Source organism: Pongo abelii, chromosome Y (genome assembly GCF_028885655.2).
Source record: "Pongo abelii isolate AG06213 chromosome Y, NHGRI_mPonAbe1-v2.0_pri, whole genome shotgun sequence".
Classification (NCBI taxonomy): domain Eukaryota; kingdom Metazoa; phylum Chordata; class Mammalia; order Primates; family Hominidae; genus Pongo; species Pongo abelii.
The window spans coordinates 13,222,856-13,242,678 of record NC_072009.2 but is presented as its reverse complement, the minus strand read 5'-3'; the positions used below and the strand labels follow the sequence as shown (position 1 = coordinate 13,242,678).

The 19,823-nt window shown below is 38.4% G+C and overlaps 1 long non-coding RNA gene across 1 annotated transcript in view; it reads right to left on the bottom strand.

Moving 5' to 3' along the window:
- Positions 1 to 2,001: 2,001 nt before the first annotated feature.
- Positions 2,002 to 19,823, bottom strand: part of LOC129053117 (uncharacterized) — a 28,547-nt gene continuing 10,725 nt past the window's right edge. The window contains exons 3-4 of the long non-coding RNA XR_008518229.1: positions 15,204 to 15,280; positions 2,002 to 2,217 (exon numbers count right to left, since the gene is read on the bottom strand). This is a non-coding gene — a long non-coding RNA (uncharacterized LOC129053117). The remainder of the gene's footprint in view (positions 2,218 to 15,203; positions 15,281 to 19,823) is intronic.

Below are 19,823 nucleotides of genomic sequence, written 5' to 3'. Positions count from 1 at the left end.
GTAGAAGGTGGGTTGACATAGAACCTGACAGACCATAACCACTTTTTATATATCACCCAATTGCCCATAATATACCCAGAATTGAAGGCTGATCTCGTCAATTCCTTAGAAGACAATCTTGACACACACACAATTTTCTATTAAGATTGTTTCCTACTTTTACCTTCCAGTAATACTGTCAGCCCTACACTTCTGAGAATCCGGGACAGCAGGGCACAAGTAAAATCTCCTTTAATTGTGGCAAATGTTTGGTTTTGTTCTTCCATATCACACAGCTTTTCTATCCTCAGAAACAATAAGTTGAAAATGTGTTGTGTCAAGATCTAGAATCAAGTCTGGGAGTCGTGGCTCATGTCTGTAATCCCAGCACTTTGGGAGGTTAAGGAAGGAAGATCACAAGGTCAAAATATCTAAACCATGCTGACTCATATGGTAAAACCCCATCTCTACTAAACATACAAAAATGTAGTCAGGCGTGAAAACCCCTTCCTGTAGTCCCAGCTACTTGGGAGGCTGATGCAGGGAAGTCACTTGAACCCAGGAGATGGAGGTTGCAAAGAGCAAAGATCATGACACTGCACTCCAGCCTGGGTGACAGAGTGAGACTCTACATCAAAAAGTAAGTAAATAAATAAATCTAGAATCAAATCTACATGAAAAGCCTTGATAATTCCATCTAAGCCAGAATTTAGAGAAGGAAGAAAAAAACTATACTTTGTTAAACAAAATGAATAGAATTCTGACCATACATGTGGTAAATAATGTTAACATGTGTCAGACATTTCAAGTTTGACTGGATAGACTTGTGCACTACTTCTCTCAGTGATGTTTACATGTAGAAACATAATCTGAAAATTTTACAATGTTTTCACTTAGTTTTGCTAAAATGTCCATCTGTTAATCTTGTTTCAACTTTGAGATGCAGTCTTGCAGCATTGGTACAATTATGATGTCTTCATATGCAAAATTAATGTCATTTTTTTTACTATAGATATTTTAAATGTTTCACTTGAGACCACAGGCTAATTTTAAAAAGAATACTTATTTATAATTATGTAGCTTCCTTTACGTAGCTAGTATTGCCTTTGTTTACTTCATGTATATGTCAAAAAAACCTCATGACTTATTAAGCGTTCTATTGTTCACCTGAATATATTGGCCCAATAAAATTAATAAACTCAATTATGTCATTTTTGTAGAGTAAAATAGATAAAAACTAAACAAATATTGGATTATTGGATTAAATAGAATTCTATAATTGAAAAATGTAAAATGTACAAAATAAATAACATACACACACTGTAAAATTACTCACATGTGAAAATTATTTTCTGAAAAGCATTCAATTTTATCTAAGTCACTTTCATAATTTCTGAGGTGAGTGTAGAAAGAATGCCTTTTTGTTTGTTTGTTTGTTTTGAGATGAAATTTTGCTTCATTGCCCAGGCTGGAGTGCAATGGCACCATCTTGGCTCACTTTAATGTTTGTCCCCTGAGTTAAAGTGATTCTCCCTTACTCAGCCTCCTGAGTAGCTGTGATTACAGGAGCCCAACATCATAGCCAGATAATTTTTGCATTTTTAGTAGAGAAAGGGTTTCACCACATTGGCCAGGCTGGTCTCAAACTCTAGATCTCTGGAGATCCACCTGCCTTGGCTGCCCAAAGTGCTGGAATTTCAGGCATGATCCACCAAGTCCAGTCCAAAGAGTGTTCTATGAAATTAGATGAAAAAATTTATATATTATGTTTAGGGTGAGCAACAGGCAAACATACAAAAAAAGAGAAATATTTGCAGAAGATGATTCTAAGCCACTAGCAATAATATTTTACATCATGGAGTTTAATACAAAGCAGAGAAAATAGATTTGCTTTGAAAATCTTGAAGTTTCTGGTTTGTTTGTAAGATATGAACATTTGTAAAATTATCTGTTTTATTCTAATATTTTTCTTTTCTTCTCTATGTAACCAATGATAAACAAATATGATTATTTTCTATCAATGTATTACACATCTAAAGTTTATTTTACAGTAACATATTTCTTATATTTAAATTCATGTAAATCAAAACTAAAGTACTGTATGTGTTTATCAGAGCAGAGATGTCATACATTTAATAGAACAAAAGTAGGATAAAATTTCTAAATAGTTGTTCAATATTCAGAAACATATAGCTCCATTATACTAATTTGTATCTTCATTACCACCATCATAATAACCTGTAGGTACAAAGAAAACAAAAATATAAGTTTTAAGAAACATACTTTCCAAATTATTTTAAGTTAAAAAACACTAACAACACAAAAATATTACTAGAGATGTTATTCCACTGTTCCCCAGTAGCGTATTGTTACCATCTCTTACCTACAGCCTTGGTTAAGATGGGATAACTTAACATCACTGGCAAGATACACATTCAATGTACAATAGCTTTAACATGACAACAACAATACTGGTTTATTAAAACAAATAGAGTCCACATATTATCATTAAAAAGGCATTTTGGAATTCACTTTATTTTGATTACCTTAATTTGCAAATGGTAAAACAATTTCCAACTAAAAATCAAATTGTTTCTCTTACTCTGCAGAATGTTGCCCTTACCACACTCCTATCATACTGTCATTTATGATACTCAATTAAACCATCCACTAAGTTGCCTCTGCACATATAAATTCTTCAAGTATCTTGGATTTGTGTTTTCCTCACTTTCCATGGAAAAGTATATAAATCTGTCCTTCTAATATAGAAGAAACTCTCATAACTCTGGTGCAGCAAATATTGACCATGTTCTTTCACACACATTCCAGAAATAAAGATATACTTTCAAAGGTAAGAGATAAATTACATCAATATTTGTTTTTGATAATATTTATTTTCAAAAAATATTAAATTATTTTAATATAGATTCCCTTTAGAGGAAAGTGATCAAGATTGCTGACTAGAAAGAGGCAGCTAGAATGCATAGTTCCCATAGACAGGAAGGCAAGGTGTGCATAAATACATAACTTTCAGTGGAAACTTCTAGTTATTTCCATTAGGACTGATCAAAGAAGCAACTTAACATAAGGAGAATGGAGTAAAGCAAGACAAGACACTGGGACTCCTGAAAACAACATGGAGTCAGGGAAACTGTCACACCCAGTAAGGCAGTAAGTGAATGTGTGATCCTGGGAACCCATGATTCTTTCACAGATCTTTGCAATCCTCTGGTGAGGTGATCCCCTCATAAACCCACTTCACGAAGGCCTTCCGTATAGGACACATAGCTACATGGAGTCTCAGCAGAGCAGCTGCTCAGGACTGTGCAGTGATTCAAAAGCCTTACATATGATGTTTCCAGGCTTCCCAGAAAAAGTAGCTGCAACTCCAGAAAAGAAGGATGCTACAACCCTGTACATACACATAGGAAAAAGGCAGAATCCAGGGGGCTTAGCAGTGATGGTCTCTAGGAAACATTTTCTTAGTGTCTCACAGATGTACTGGCTTTGAATTCCAGCCAATGATCGGTAGCAGCACTACCCCTCCTTGGGATGAAGCAATCAGAAAGAGGAGTTGGCCACAATCTTTGCTGCCTGATAAAATTAGCCATTCCAGTCTTCAGGCTTTGAGGAGCCCAAGCTTACTAGAAGCACAAAGGATCTGTTAGCCCAGTACAGGTGCTCTAAAAAGACATGGCCAGACTGCCTGTTAAAGCAGGTACCCAATCTCCTTTCTCCTCACTGAAAAGTACTTCCCGATGAGTGTCTCCGGCTAACATCACTGGCCCTGTTTGGTAGATGGAATTTTGAAAACTTTTTCTGCTATAGTTCCTAGAGCAAAGAGTGGGCTGCCATTTTTTCCTGTTTATGTGACTTAGCTGATCCAGCCTTCTGGCTTTGGAGAATCCAAATAAACTGTGAATGGAAGTGGCACCTCTGCACAGCAGAGGTGTTCTACAAAAATATGGCTAGACTTTCCCTCCCTCCTTCCTTCCTTCCTTCCTTCCCTCCTTCCTTCCTTCCTTCCTTCTTTTCTTCCTTTCTTTCTTTCTTTTTCTTTCTTTCTCTTTCTTTCTTTCTCTTTCTTTCTTTCTTTCTTTCTTTCTTTCTTTCTTTCTTTCTTTCTTTCTTTCTTTCTTTCTCTTTCTTTCTTTTCTTTTCTCCTTCCTTCCTTCCTTCCTTCCTTCCTTTCTTTCTTTCTTTCTCTTTCTTTCTTTTCTTTTCTTTTCTTTTCTCCTTCCTTCCTTCCTTCCTTCCTTCCTTCCTTCCTTTCTTTCTTTCTTTCTTTCTTTCTTTCTTTCTTCCTTCCTTCCTTCCTTCCTTCCTTCCTTCCTTCCTTCCTTCCTTCCTTCCTTCCTTCCTTCCTTCCTTCCTTCCTTTCTTTCTTTCTTTCTTTCTTTCTTTCTTTCTTTCTTTCTTTCTTTCTTTCTTTCTTTCTTTCTTTCTTTCTTTCTTTCTTTCTTTCCTTTCTTCATTTTGAAACAGAGTATTCCTCCTGTTGCCCAGGCTGGAGTGTACTGGGGCAATCTCAGATCACTGCAACCTCTGCCTGTTGGGTTCTAGCAATTCTCCTGCCTCAGCCTCCCGACTACCTGGGATTACAGTCATGTGCCACCATGCCTAGATAATTGTGTATTTTTAGTAGAGATTCAGTTTCACTATGTTGGCCACACTGGTCTCTAACTCCCAATTCCGATTGATCAGCCCACCTCAGCCTCCCAAACTGCTGAGATTACAAGCATGAGCTGCTGTACCCAGCAGACTTCTTTCTTAAGTGGGTCCCCAATCACTTTCTTTTCACTAGGGAATTCCTTTCAACAGGTATTTCCAGCTACAACCTACAGGTGTTTTTGGGCTGAAAACAGGTCTGTACCTCCCTGGGATGGAGCTCCCAGAGAAAAGGGCATGCTGCCATTGTTACTTTTTTGCACATTCACTGGTGATAATTTCAGGTACTGGAAATTCTATGGTGACTAGATACTGCAGTGGACACCCAGCCTATTGCAGTTGCAGCAGCTCTTTACAAAAGCGGACAGACTGTTACATGTGTTCTTGCTCTCATATATTTTCACTGGGCAGGTTCTTCAGGCCTGGGCCACTAGCCAATCATTGCCACAGCTGTTGAGCTAGTAACAACTTAAGAACTCCATGGACAGAACTTCCAGGGGCAACTGGATATATTTATTCACTGTCTCTGCAGTAGAACTGTCCTTACTGCCCTGAAACTAATGAAAAATCCAAAACCCTAAGTGCCTTATTCACACCTCAAACAAGCTGCAGCATACCCAAGGAGAGGAGGTCAGTCCATTCTCCATGGGTCCCACAAACTCCCCAATGCTCCTCACAAGACAGTGAGTCCCTAACTTGGCCAAAAGCACAGATTTTCCATCCAGGACTGACTGCACTGAGGGATTGATCACCTACATCTCTCTTAGATGCAGCCCTTCAGAAGACTGGCAAACAGGTGGGGCAGAGAGCCAGCTTATGTGGTTTCCAAGGGTTTGGTGCAAGAGCCTCTATAGCAAAATATGGCCAGTGATGGCCAGTTCTCTAGGCTAAACTTTCTCCTATAAGACACTTTAGGCTGAGGGGAACTGTTGGAACTAATTTCTACAGGATGATGTTGCAAATCAGAAGGGGGTGGTCCAACTGAGCACTCCTTTGCCATCTGGCCTCTCCCAGGGTCCCAGTCTAGCTAAAGCTTCTTACAGGGCAGTCTCAGGTATCCTAGAAACCCATACCATAGCCTAGAAGCCCATACCATAGCATCTGCCTGGTAATCAATGCTTGGCTCCTGAAGAGCTCCAGGAAAGCAGACACTATCACTGCAGTTTACATGTATCTTCCCCATTCTGCAGCCTACGTGTATCTTTCCCATACTGCATCTTCCCCTGACACCATGGCAACTCCCCATATTACTTTGCTGGCACATGTCTGCAAAGGTGGGTTTGACTTTGCTTGCCCCACCAGCAAATGGGAATGCAGTATGCTTCTCCTACCCTCAGGAACTCCTACTGTAGATAAACTTTTGGTAGGCAGAAAGCCAGAAAGCCTCATCTGTGCTTTTCTGCTAACACTGTGGGACAAAAAGTGTATTCTCCCACACTCTGAGCAATTATTACTTCATGGGTGGGGGGCAAAAATAAGGCATCATAAACTTCACTGGCCAGCATCCTGCCCAAGCCAACACCACCTTTAGTGCAACAGACCACACAGTCTCCAGCAGGTACAGCTGACTCTCTCTCAACTGCTTTGTTTCTGCCACTGAGGTGAATGCCCAAAGACAGGGAGATACCCCATATCCACTATCTTCTAAAGCTGTGACACCTTAGTGACAAAGAGTGACTGACTCCAAATATCAAGGAGCCAGAGAAGAGAGTTGGAGCACAATACAATTTCCCCAGAGTATGCAGCCTCTGAATTGTGAGCTGTGCATAGCCCCTCCACCACCAAAAAAAAAAAAAAAAAAAAAAAAAAAAAAAAAAAAAAAAAAAAAAAAAAAATCCCAGGAACAAAGTTTGTTGGTTGCAAACACCTTATTCCACATCAAATACTCAAGACCATTAAATAGGATAAAAAAATTCAAAGGTCAACAACCTCAAAGATATACATGCAAACATTAGACAAAATCAGTACAAAAATTTTGAAAACACAAAAACCCATAGTGACTTCTTTCATCCAAATGATGAAATTACATTTCCAGTGAGGCCTAAGATGACAGAAGTAGAATTCAGAATATGGAACTTAATAAACTTCATTGAGCTACAAATTTAAGTTGCAACCCATTGCAATGAAGGGGAAAAAATGCAGGAATAGATAGAAAAAAACAGCCAGTTAGGGGGAAAGTGTGACCAATCTAATAGAGCTGAAAAAACACAATACAAAATCTTTATGATTTAATCACAAAAATTAACAGCAGAATAGGACAAGCAGAGGAAAGAATCTCAGAGCTTCAATACTGGCTTTCTTAAATTAGACAAGAAGAGTGAAAACAATAATAATAATAATAATAATGAGGAGGAATGAACAAAACACCTAAGATATACAGGATTATGAAATGAATCCAAATCTATGGTTAAAAAGAGTGTCTGAAAGGCATGGGGAGAATGAAAACCACTTGAAATACATATTTCCACATATTATCCATGAAAAGCCAGGTCACCTCTAAATGAAGGCCATCAAACAAACAATAAACCTTTCAGCTGAAATTCTACTTGTCAGAAGAGATTATGGGCCAATATTCAACATTCTTAAGCAAGAATTTTAAACCAAAAATTTATATCCAATGAAAGTAAGCTTCAGAAATAAAAATAAATATGATCCTATTCAGTTAAGCAAATGCTGAGGAAATCTTTTACCACAAGACCTGCCTTATAAGAACTTCTAAAGAAAACATTAAATAAGAAAGAGACTATAACCAGTCACTACAAAAACACACTAAAATACATAAATTGCTGACACTATAAAGCAACCACATAAATTTGCAAAAGAGCCAGCAAAGATCATAGTGATAGAATGAAATCCACACACATGAATACTAACCTTGAATGAAAATTGGCTAAATTCCCCAATTAAAAAACAGAGTGGTGCCAGGTGAGGTGGCTCACGCCTGTAATCCCAGCACTTTGGGAGGTCAAGGTGGGCGGATCATAAGGTCAGGAAATCAAGACAATCCTAGCTAACACGGTGAAACCTCATCTCTACTAAAAATACAAAAAATTAGCCATGAAAATTGGCCAGGTGTGGCGGCATGTGCCTGTAGTCCCAGCTACTCAGGAGGCTGAGGGAGGAGGATGGCATGAACCCAGAAGGCTAAGCTTCCAGTGAGCCGAGATTGCACAACTGCACCCAGCCTGGGCAACAGAGCAAGACTCTGTCTCAAAAACAAACAAACAAAACAAACAAACAAACAAAAAACAAACAAACAATAAAAACAGAGTGGCAAGCTGAATAAACAGTCAAGACCTAATGGTATGCTGTAATCAAGACACCCATCTCCAATAACCTCAAATGAAAGGAGAAAAAGAAAAATCTACCAAGCAAATAGAAAACAGAATAAAAGCAGAGGTTGCACTCCTAGTTTCTGGCAAAAGAGACTTTACATCAATATAGGTTTTAAAAAAAGACAGAGAAGGACATTACATAATAGTAAAGGCCTATATATATATACACACACACCCCAAAAAAAGCACTCAGATTTTAAAGCAACTTCTTAGAGACCCTCCTAGATCATAAGTTAAATGTTCTTCAACAGCCATTAGCTTTATGTTGCATTGGTTCAGTATAAAGTTTCTGATGTTGAACACAAAATGAGGACTTGAAGACTTTTCCACATTTTGAACACTTATGGAGCTTCTTTCTAGTGTGAATTATCTTATGTTTAATGAGATGTGACAATGAGCTCAATGCTTTGCGACATTCTTCACATTTGTAGGGTTTCTCTCCAGTGTGAATTATCTTATGATTAGTATGGTCTGAGAAGCACTTAAGGGTTTTGCCACATTATTCATATTTGTAAGGTCTATCTTCCATATGAATTATCTTGTGGTGAATTAGGGTTAAGGAGTGGGTAAAGGCTTTGCCACATTCTTCACAGATATAGGGTTTCTCTCCAGAATGAACTATTTTATGTTTATAAGGGCAGAGAACTACATAATTGTTCTTCCATGTTCATTGTATTTGTAGAGTTTCTCTCAAGTATGAATTATCTTATATTTGGTAAGGTCTCAGAACCACCTATAGGCTTTGTTACATTCTTCACCTTTGTAGAGTTTCTCTTCAGTATGAGTTATCTTATGTTTATGAAGTTCTGAGAACTATTGATTGGCTTCATTACATTCTTCACACTTGTAGGGTTTCTCAGTAGTATGAATTTTATTATAATTAGGAAGGTTTCAGAAGCACTTAAAGGCTTTGCCACTTTCTTTGTGTCTGTAGGTTCTGTCTCCAGTATAATTTCTCTTGTGTTTAATAAGAGTTGAGGAGCAGGTAAAGGTTTTGTCACATACTTTTCATTTGTAGGGTTTCTCTCCAGTTTAAACCCTCTTATGTTCAGGACAGTTTGAAAACTTTTAAAGTCTTTGCCACATTCTTCACATTTGTACCATCTCCCTGTGTATGAATTTTTTTATAGTAAAATCTGAGAACAGCCTACAGATTTTGCCACATTCTTCACATTTGCAGCATTTCTGTCTGCTAAGAATTTTTTCTGTTCAGTGAAGATTGAGCAAAACTCAAAAGCTTTGCCATATTTATTAGGTTGTCAGGTTTTGCTATGGATAGTTGACAAATATTGATGTGGGCCATTATAATCGCTTTTCTGCACCTTGGAATTACCCACACTTTGGTAGTCTTTCTTTAAATTTAAATTATGAAGATCACAGCTTCCAAATTTTATCAGGAACCCTTTTTGAAATGATTCTTTTATGTCATACTCCAGCAATATATCCACAGTAAGATAAAATGAGCAGCTAAAAAATAAAATAAAATAACTAAAAATTTCTCTCTCATTAGACCCAGGTGAATACACTTTGCAAATATGTAATTAAACAAAGCACATTAACAAGGTGACAATAAAATATTACAGGCTCTAATTCTTTGATATAAATTTATACTTAACAGCAATATACTGATCCAAATGCCTTTGTGAGAACTCTAAGAATCAGGTACAAATTTGCAGCACCCTAAGTGAGCAAAATGCAAAAAACCACATAGTAGTTTAAAAAAAGTATTTTGTATTTACCCACGACAACCATTCTTCATCCTATAATGACTTTAAATATAGACTCCCTGCTTCTGTCTCCCCTGTCCAACAATAAGTAAAGTATTGGCACCTGCGTCCATGTTTCTAGGTTTCTGAGACCTTGCCATAGGCTAATTTCTATATTCCATGGTAGTGTTGAAAGGAAAGTTGGTAACTGACAGTTTTGGATAGCTAAGATCAAAGATAAATAACTGTTACAAGTGAAGAAAGACTTTAGTATCAAAGACAGACAATGGGTATAGCAACTGACAACAGGATTTCAATAAGAAACATGGGGAATGCTGGGAGTGGTTGCCCACATCTGTAATATTGGCACTTTGGGAGGCTGAGGCAGGCAGATCACCAGAGGTGAGAAGTTCAAGACCAGCCAGGTAAACATGGTTAAAGCTTGTTTTCTACTAAAAATACAAAAATTAGACGGGTGTGGTGCAGGTTCCTGTAATTCCTGCTACTCAGGAGGCTGAGGCCAGCAAATATCTTTAACCCAGGAGTTGGAGGTTGCAGTGAGCCCAGACTGTGCTATTACACTCCAGCCTGTGTAACAAGAGTGAAGCTCCCACTTAAAGAAAAAAGAAAGAAAGAAAGAAAGAAAGAAAGAAAGAAAGAGAGAAAGAAAGAAAGAAAGAAAGAAAGAAAGAAAGAAAGAAAGAAAGAAAAGAAAAGAAAGAAAGAGACAGAAATAAAAGAAACAAAAAGAAAAGAAGAAAAAACACGGGAAAACTTTTTTTTTTTTTGAGATGGAGGCTTGCTCTTATTGCCCAGGCTGGAGGGCAGCCCGGCTTACTGCAACCTCTGCCTTCCAGATTCAAGTGATTCTCCTGCCTCAGCCTCCCCAGTAGCTGGGATTACAGGTGCCCACCACCACACTTGGCTAATTTTTGTATTTTTAGTAGAGACGGGGTTTCACCATGTTGGCCATGCTGGTCTCAAACTCCTGACCTCAGGTGGTTCACCCACCTCAGCCTCCCAAGGGAAAACTTTTTCAACTAAAAAACACACAAACCCAGACAAAACATCCATAGAACAGGCTTCAGAGATCCAAGAATATCTAGACTAAAAATTTGTATTATATTCCCCCAGATAATAAAAAACTTAATAAAGATTTTGATGCCACTTTTTATTATACAAATTGCAACGTAAGATTATAACATATTCAAAACATCAAGATAATGTGGTTCATTCAAATATAAAAATATACATCCAGAAATCAATTAAAAAAATGATGATGTAAAAATTACCAGAGACAATTTGAGTTAAAGTCTAGATACATTGTTAAAAAGAAAAAAAAAAAATTACCCTTAAAAATTAGCATTACCATCTCACTGATGCTCAATGAATAAAATGGAAATAAGGAAATTAAGAAAATGGAAATAAATGAAATAACACAAATTAAACCAAAAAATAAAATAAAAAGCTCAAAAAGAAACAAAAATCATAGAGTGGAAGTACAAAAAAGACTAATATGCACTTCAACATTAGAAATAAATATGAGAAAATCAATAAGCTCAGCAAATTTCAAATAAAATTAACACAAAAGAGATTTACGAGATACAAGTTTTGAAAGTCACAGAAAAGAGAATGAGAAATGCAGGAAGAAAAAAACAGATGTATTATTTCTATTCATGCTTCTGCAAGATTACCAGTAAATTTATGAACATAAATCTTTCAAGCAAGAAGGGGGTAGCATGACATAGTTAAAACACTGAAAGAAAAAGATGTAAGCAAAAATACTATATTTTGCAAAAGTATCCTTCAAAATAAAAAAAATAACTCTAAATATAATATGATCTATATTAACATCGAACTATGTCATGTCTTCAAAAAGACTCACCCATATCTAACAAAAACAGACTAAAAATGGCAGGATAAAAATACATTTCATTCAAGTGTTAACCAAATGAGAGGTGAAGAGGCAACACTTCATTAAGGTGAAAATTTCCATAGTTCATATAATTTACTTTAAGTCATAATTTACAAGAGACAAAGTAGGACATTCAATTATAATAAGAGGGTTCATTCACTAAGAACTTATAAATATCTGACAATTTTCCCAAACACATAAAGCAAACATTGACAGAATTGACGCCAAAATAGACAGCAATATAGTAATGGAATAATACATCAATATTTCACTCTCAGTAATAAATAAAGCATGACAGAATATCAATGAAGGAACGAAAAACTTGAGTGCATTATGCAATAATGCATTATACAATAATTACAGCTAGCAAATGTACACAGACAACAGAATACACATTCTTTTCAATACCTCATAAAACATTTTTCTAGATGGACCACATGTGACACCACAAAAGAAGTCTTAATAATTTTTAACTAAAATTTTATAGTTATTTATAGCTCAAATGGAAAGAAACTAGAACTCAGTAACAGCAGAAAAGCTGGAAAGTTCAAAAATTATAAAGATTAAACAACACAGTTTCCTGTTTTGTTTTGTTGAGATGGAGTATCACTCTCTCACTAGGCTGAAGTGCAGTGGTGCAATGTCAGCTCACTTCAACTTTCACTTCCTAAGTTCAAGTGATTCTTCTGCCTCAGGCTCCTAAGTAGCTGGGATTACAGGCATGCACCATCTTGCCCAGCTAATTTTATGTATTTTAGTAGAGACAGGGTTTCACCATGTTGGCCAGGATTGTCTCGATCTCCTGAACTTGGCATGCCCCCTCCCTAGCCTATCAAAGTGGTGGGTTAGAGGCATGAGCCTCCCCACCCAGCTCCAATGCCCTTTTTATCATGCTCTTTTTCAATGATTGGAATACCTAACGTTGTGAATATGTCCATGCTGTTTAAAGTGACCAACACATTCTTATATATTGCTCTAAACCAGGTTTTATAGTCAACATCTATAGGAAGGGTTACGGGAGAAGATCCATTATTGTGCCTCTGGGCTGGGTCCAGAAATGAGTCACCATCTCCCCTGTGGACAAATCCACATAAAAATATCACAACTTTAACTGTGTGCTATATTCTTTTGTCAGGCTCTGGACCTCAATAGTGGCCACTGCAAATGTGGAATGGTGACAACTCTTAATTTCATTATGGTGTGTAACCAAGAGTTCCATTCTGAACCTTTCTCTGGTCCCTGTTATGAAACAGTTTACCACCAAAGAGTTTATACAATGTAAGTTAGTGTTGTAAGCTAAGGTGAGCTTGGTACAAATATGCAACCCAGGACCTTACATATTGCCTTAAGCCAAACAATGAGAGGAAAAATATCTCCTATAGGCTGTATCCCAATATAAGTTTAATTTTCATGCCTGTGAACTGAAGTGAGGTATATGTCACAATTCCATATGTGAGCAAAAAACAAGACATGAGGTTAACATTACATAGATGGTGTACTAAGCAATATGTCACAATGCCTTCTCTAGGCAGGGTATAAAAAATTTAGGCCATGTTAACTTGGTGCTGGACTCAGCATTGGACAACATCCCACATGTGGAAAATATCAAGCCAAGTTATAAGATGCAAAACACTTACATAATGGGCCAAAGATATGTCAATGTATATTTGGTGGCTCTGGCATGGGCAGAAGAGTCACATCATAAGGGTGGTGGGCCCAGCAATATGCAATATGCCATAATTTCTCTTTATGCACAATCCAGGAAGAAGAGAAAAAATTACATGGTATTGGGCCATGCAATAGGTCAGAATTCCTTCTTTCTTGTTATAATTCTGGAAATATAGGAGGATCACATGTCCTGAATGCTGGGCTCAGCAATATGCCAAAATTCTCCTATTTTGAAGGCCCAGTTTGAAAAAGAGAGTCACATCACTTAGGTGAAGGGCTGAGAAATATTTCAAAGAGTCCCAAGTAGGCAGGGCTCAGGCAGATGAGGAGAATCATATCACCTAGGTGCTGCCCTAGGAGTATGTTACAGTGGAATATGAGAGCAACATCCAAGCAGAAGGGCCACATCACTCAAGTGCTGGGTGCTGAGGTATTTCACAAGTATCTCTTAACACAACACACTACAAGGAGAATTTCGTCACCTAGTTGAAGGTTCTCTGCTTGTGCCACAATGCCCCATGTGGGTAGGACTCAAGAAGGGACTCATATCTCCTAGGGGATATGCACAGAGATGTGTCACAATGTCCTCTGTAAAGCATAGCACTGGAAACAAGAGTACCATCACCTGTGTGCCTGGCCTAGAAATATGTCACTCTCCAGGTTCACAGGACCCAAGCAAGAGTCCCACATAGCCTAGGTGACAGGCCCAGAGATATGTCACAATGCCCTTCTTTGGGCATGACTCTGGCAAAATAGTTCTCTCATCTGGACTTGCAATATGTCACTCTACTTCTTTTGTGCAGGGCCCATTTCAGAGAGAAGAGTTATATCACCTGTGGAGTGAATAGAAAGATATATCACAATAATTTTTGTGGGCATGGCACAGGCAAAATTGTAACGTCACCTGGGTGCTAAAAGCAGTGATAAGATACAATCCTTACCGAGAGATGGACCCTGGGAGGAGAGTCACAAAACCTTGATGTTGGCCTAGGTAGATATCACAATCCCATATATGGGCTGAAAGAAGTCTAGAGAGTCAAATTACACAAGTGCTTGGCAATAATTTATATCAAAATCACACTTCCAGAAAATTCCAAAGGTGAGATTTACAATACCAAACATGTCCTGTTTTCATTTTTGACAGTTGACTTCATCCATGTGAGGTAATGTCAGTTCTTACTGTGAGATGGGTGTGCATACAAGACTAACAATATCACCTGTGTGCTGATCCCAGCTTTGACTCCTTCTGTATAACCCAAAGACTTTGTAAAATATGTATGAGTGTTGGAATCTTTTGTGACCTTTCTATAAAAGGTGATCCAGGGCATCAGGCATGTCTCTAAAACTAGATATAAAAGTCAAAATTGCATCTTTGCATGAGTCCACGTATGACAGTCATTATCATCCCTGTCAGCCATGCCTAGGTATAGGTTTCAATTCCGTCTGTGGTTATGAAACAGGCAGAACAGGCACATCATGTAAGTGCTGGGCCAGAAGTATTTCATATTCTTTTTGTAGTCAGGGTTCTGTCAGAAATATCACATACTTGTGTGCTAGGTCCAGCTCTGTGTCACAATGTTTCTTTTGGGCACTGTACAGGCAGGAGAGGATAGTCTATCATCAAAAAGATGGGCCCCAAAATATGTCACAATGCCTACTGTTGACAGGGCCCAGGCAAGAGAGTAATATCATTTGGAAACAGTGTTTAGAAATGTTACAATTACTAAAGGAAACAAGGTACAGGCAGGAGAGGAGAGTTATGTAACACAGAAGACAGCACAGTCAAATCACCAAGTTACTTGGCTAAGGTTCTTGTGAAAAATCTCATTTGTAGGCTATACTTATGCAGAATTATTAAATCACTTAAGAGCTGGGTAAATGTATAAGTCACAGTTACACTTGTGGAAAGGTTTAAGAATAAGGGTCACTAACCTGCATATGTCCTGGCTCCACTCCTATGAACTGTTACAGGCTTTTGCTGTGGTCTCTGGTATATGGCACAATGTCACCTGGCCAGACAGAAGGCAGGAAATTCACATTACCTACATGGGTATGGCTCCAGTGTGATGTCACAATTTACCTTTTGGACAGGACACTGGCAGAAAAGTCACGTAACCTGAATGCTGATTTCAGTGACATATGAAAACACCATCTGTGGGCAAGACTTTGGCAAGAAAGAGACTTACTTCACCTGGGCAAATGACCTAGATATATGTCACAATGTCTGTTCTGTGCAGTACCAAAGTTGCAGAGTGACTTCATATTTGTCCTGGGACCAGCAATATGTCACAATCTCCCTGTGGTCAGTGTACAGGTAAAAGTGGACAAACATCAGCTAGGTGCTCAGCCAAATGATATGTTACAATGCTTTCTATTTGCAGGACCCTTGAGAAAGAATCTTATCACCTGGGTACAGTGTTGTGTGTCACAATGCACTGTAAGTGCAGGGCCAAGGCAATAGAAGGGAGTCACATTACTTATGTGGTGGATCTAGATATAAAACATAAATTATCTTTGTAGCCAGGTTTTGGGCAGATAATTTACATCTCCTGGTAACAATATGAGTGGTATATAAAAATTCCCTTTGTAGGCAGAACCATGATAGATGCTATATATTGTGTAGGTGTTTGTTATAGTTATGGCACAATTTCATCTGTGGTCTGGGCCTAGGAAAAGAGTCACATCATTCATGTGCTGGTAAAAGTTGCCTGCCCCAATCACACTCTCAGAAAAATTCACAAATAAGTTTCACATTCCATATAAGTTTTAGTTTCCTGTATGTGTGTCAATACTTTGTATGAGTTTGGTGGAACTAGGAGTCACGATCTCAACAATGGGCAAGATGCATGTACAGGAGCTCCAATCCCATTTGAAGATTGTGTTCCAGTAGGGGAGTCGCAGCACCACAGACATGATGAATCATGGTTCAAATGTGACCAAAACACCTGTGAAATTAATCCATGTATGAGAGTAATTATTTCAGTCTTTGACAGCTTTCATGTGTGAGGTTTAGTGCCTCATTACTAGGCCCTGTTCATATGTGAGAATCACAATTGTATCAATTAGGTATGCATACAAGTCACATTCTTACCTGATTGCCGGTCTCTGTTATGACACTCTTTTTACCATAAAGGGTTTAGATGACATACCTGACTGTTATAATCCTTTGTGAACTTTATACAAGTTAAAAACTCAGGACTTTTTCTTTATCAATAGAATGGCTATAAGAGTCAAAATATCTCTATTGGCTGGGTCCAGAGACGAAATTTAATATAGTGAATGTGTGCTTAATCAAGGCATATGTCACAATTTCACCTGTGAGCAGAGTCAAGGCAAGGGAGTCACATCAACTGGGTGCTGAGTTAGTGATACACGATAATCTCATTACTCAGCTGGGCCTAATAAGAAGAGTCACATCACAGCCTCAAATAGTATTTCACCAAGCCCACTATAGACCGTGAAGAAGAAAAAAAGAAGAGTCAGCCAGGTGCAGTGGCTCATGCCTATAATCCCAGCACTTTGGGAGGCCAAAGTGGGGAGATCATGAGGTCAGGAGTTAGAGACCAGCCAGCACAACATAGTGAAACCCCATCTCTACTAAAAATACAATATATATATATTGCAATATTGCAGGGCATGATGGTGGTGCCTGTAATCTCAGCTACATGGGAGGCTGAGGAAAGCAAATTGCTTTAACCCGTGGTGCAGAGATTGCAGTAGGCTGAGATTGCACCAGTGCACTCCAGGCCAGGCAAGAGTGAGAGACTTTGTCTTAAAAAAATAAACAAATAAAGAGAGAGAGAGAGAGTCACTCCTCCTAGATTCTGGGCTCAGCAGTACGTAATAATCTTTCCTCCTGGCAATGTATAGAATACGAAGGAAAGTCACATTACTTAGGTTTTGCAATCAGAGGTATGTCACAATTTATTTGGTGAGCAGGACCCAGGCAGGAGAGGAGAGTCACTTTACCAAGTTTTTAAGTCAAATCATATTTCACAATTTGCTCTGGGGGCAGGGCACAGGCAGGAGAGACAAATAACCTAACTAATTGTCCAAGAGATATGTGATAATATCCCCCGCTGGCAGGGTCCATGCAGAAGAGTCATATTATTATGATTCTAACCCAGAGATATGCCACAATGCACCAAAGATAAGAAATTTAAACCAAAAAGTCTCAACACCTGGGTACTAGGCCTAGTTACATGCCAAATCTTCTTGTCTTTGAGGGTGACACCATTAACTCTGAGCAGAATGTGTATATGAGATTCACAATCTCACAAGTTTCCTGGGTTGTTGTATAATATTCTACTGCATATGAAGGCTTTATACAGCATGCATGAGATTTGCAAACCACTCTGAGGCCTACATGCTCCTATGGATTCACGATCTTACATACTGCCCTAAAACCACATATAATAGTCAATATCTCTACTGTAGCCTGGGTCCAGGGATTAAAACCATTATTATGCCTATGAGCTGGATCCAGAAATGAGCCACCATCTCACCTGTGGCCAGATCCATATATGAAGGGCACAATACCAACTAGCACTACATTCACTTGTTAGAATCAGGAACTTAACAGTGTGTTTTGGACATACGGGATGGTGTCAACATCTGCTTTTACCTGGGTGTCTAATCAATAGTCCCAATCTGGACTTTATGCAGGTCTTTTTCATAAAACCCTGCCAACTCTGTCCCACAGAAACTGCCCAAGTGATGGATGGATGAAAGAATATCACTGACACAGGTATTTTTCCTGGAAGTGTGGTTAGCTGACTGTATGTTTAACACTGCCGAAGAGAGTGCAGCAACAGCATCAGGAGAAGGAGTAGCTGAGAGTGTAGCCACCAAGAAGAGAGTGCAGCAGCCACCAAGAGCATGCAGCAGCTGATTACAACATGCTTCTACGCAACAGCAGTGAAGTGTGTAGAGCAGCAGTAGCTGAGAGTGCAGTGCTGAACTTTCAGCGATGCACACATTTATTTAGTAGAGATTTAATAACAAAGGCTTGGAGCAAACCCAGTTTGTGGTTAATAAACATTTTCCACTTCCCAAGTAGAGAGCAGTCCTGCATGCAAATGATCAAAGGTTGGTTTCTGGAGACATATGTAAACCAAAGTATGTAGATAAGCTCCTTTATATTCCCTCATTATCTTCCGTTTACTCTCAGGCTCTGAGTAAGAGTTTGGCTGCCTTCAGACAAAATTCTTTTCCAAAGATTTTGCAAGACATCCCAGTGTTCCAGGAAAATTTGCATCTTTCCTATCATTTTTTCCATCACACACTGACTGACGTCCTACATCTCCCTCTTTTCTTTCTTTTTTTTTTTTTTAAATCAAGTTTTGTTTACTGAAGACTACAGATGTTTGCAGCAACAAGATTGCCAGATACAGTGGTTATAACTGGTATTTTGGCTTTGCATCCTAGAATTACTAAATAACAGAAGACAAACATAAATATAATCATAAATATTCTATTCCAATCAAGGAGTGACATGTAGTGTTAATTGACACCTCAGTTCAATGTGTGCTGTTACTAAGGAATCCCACTGAGGGTATTTTAACACTTTCTAGCCAAGCAGTTGCATTGTCAGAAGCTGGGAAGGTGGTTTTTGTCTAACTAACAGGACAGTAGAAAGGCTGATTTAAAAGATGTGCCTAATAGAGTGTAGCAGATATGGGATTCAGGCAAAGTGAGAAAATAACAAAGGTTAATAAAACATTGCAAGGAACAAATTTTCTGGAGTGAATTGTGTCTGTGTCCAGAGCAGGATTCACTCAGCCTTCTGAGTTGTCTTCTTCAGCCTCTCTCTGGTAATGTCTGGGGCCTGAGTTGTATAAGTAAGCCACATTTTGGGGGGCTGTGGGGTTTGCATGGTTATTTCCTTTATTTCTGGTACAAGGTTGCATTTTAGCTATGCTATGTTTAGATTTGATGCATTGCATTGGAATTCAAAGAGGGCCTGAGGAAGTGTGAACATAAGCATATCCTCTTCCCCACATTAGCAAATTATTTGGACCATACCATATGCAAGTAACCACATCTTTCTATAAAACTGTGGGTTTTATGTCTTGACAGGTTTTAGCAAAGTTCTTTTCTATAGCTGAAATTTGTCATCTAAATTTAAGAAATTAAGGGTAAAGAAAACTTGTACTAGTAGTGTTGCAGGGTCTTTACTTATATTCCTTCTTCTTTTTTTCTGAGCCTATCTTTAAGAGAGCAATGGACATATTCTGTCCTTGGGGTTTACATGGGATGCCTGTGGAATGTAGGACACTCTGTATATGACAAAATTGTGTCAGTTGTGAGCAGCCATAAGCCAGAATAATTCTGCAATTAGGCAATCCTTTTTTACTGGGGATCAAAGCCTGATTTACATGATACTGTCCCATGGTAGTGTTACCAGTGGGTCTTTTTTTTAGAGCTCCCAAGATGGTGGCAGGCAACTTCCAAGGTGGTGGCAAGCCTTTTGTTCTCTGACCAAGGGTTCTTGGCCTCCTGGATTCCAAGGATTGAAATTTTGGACCATGTGGTGGATGTTATAACTCTATT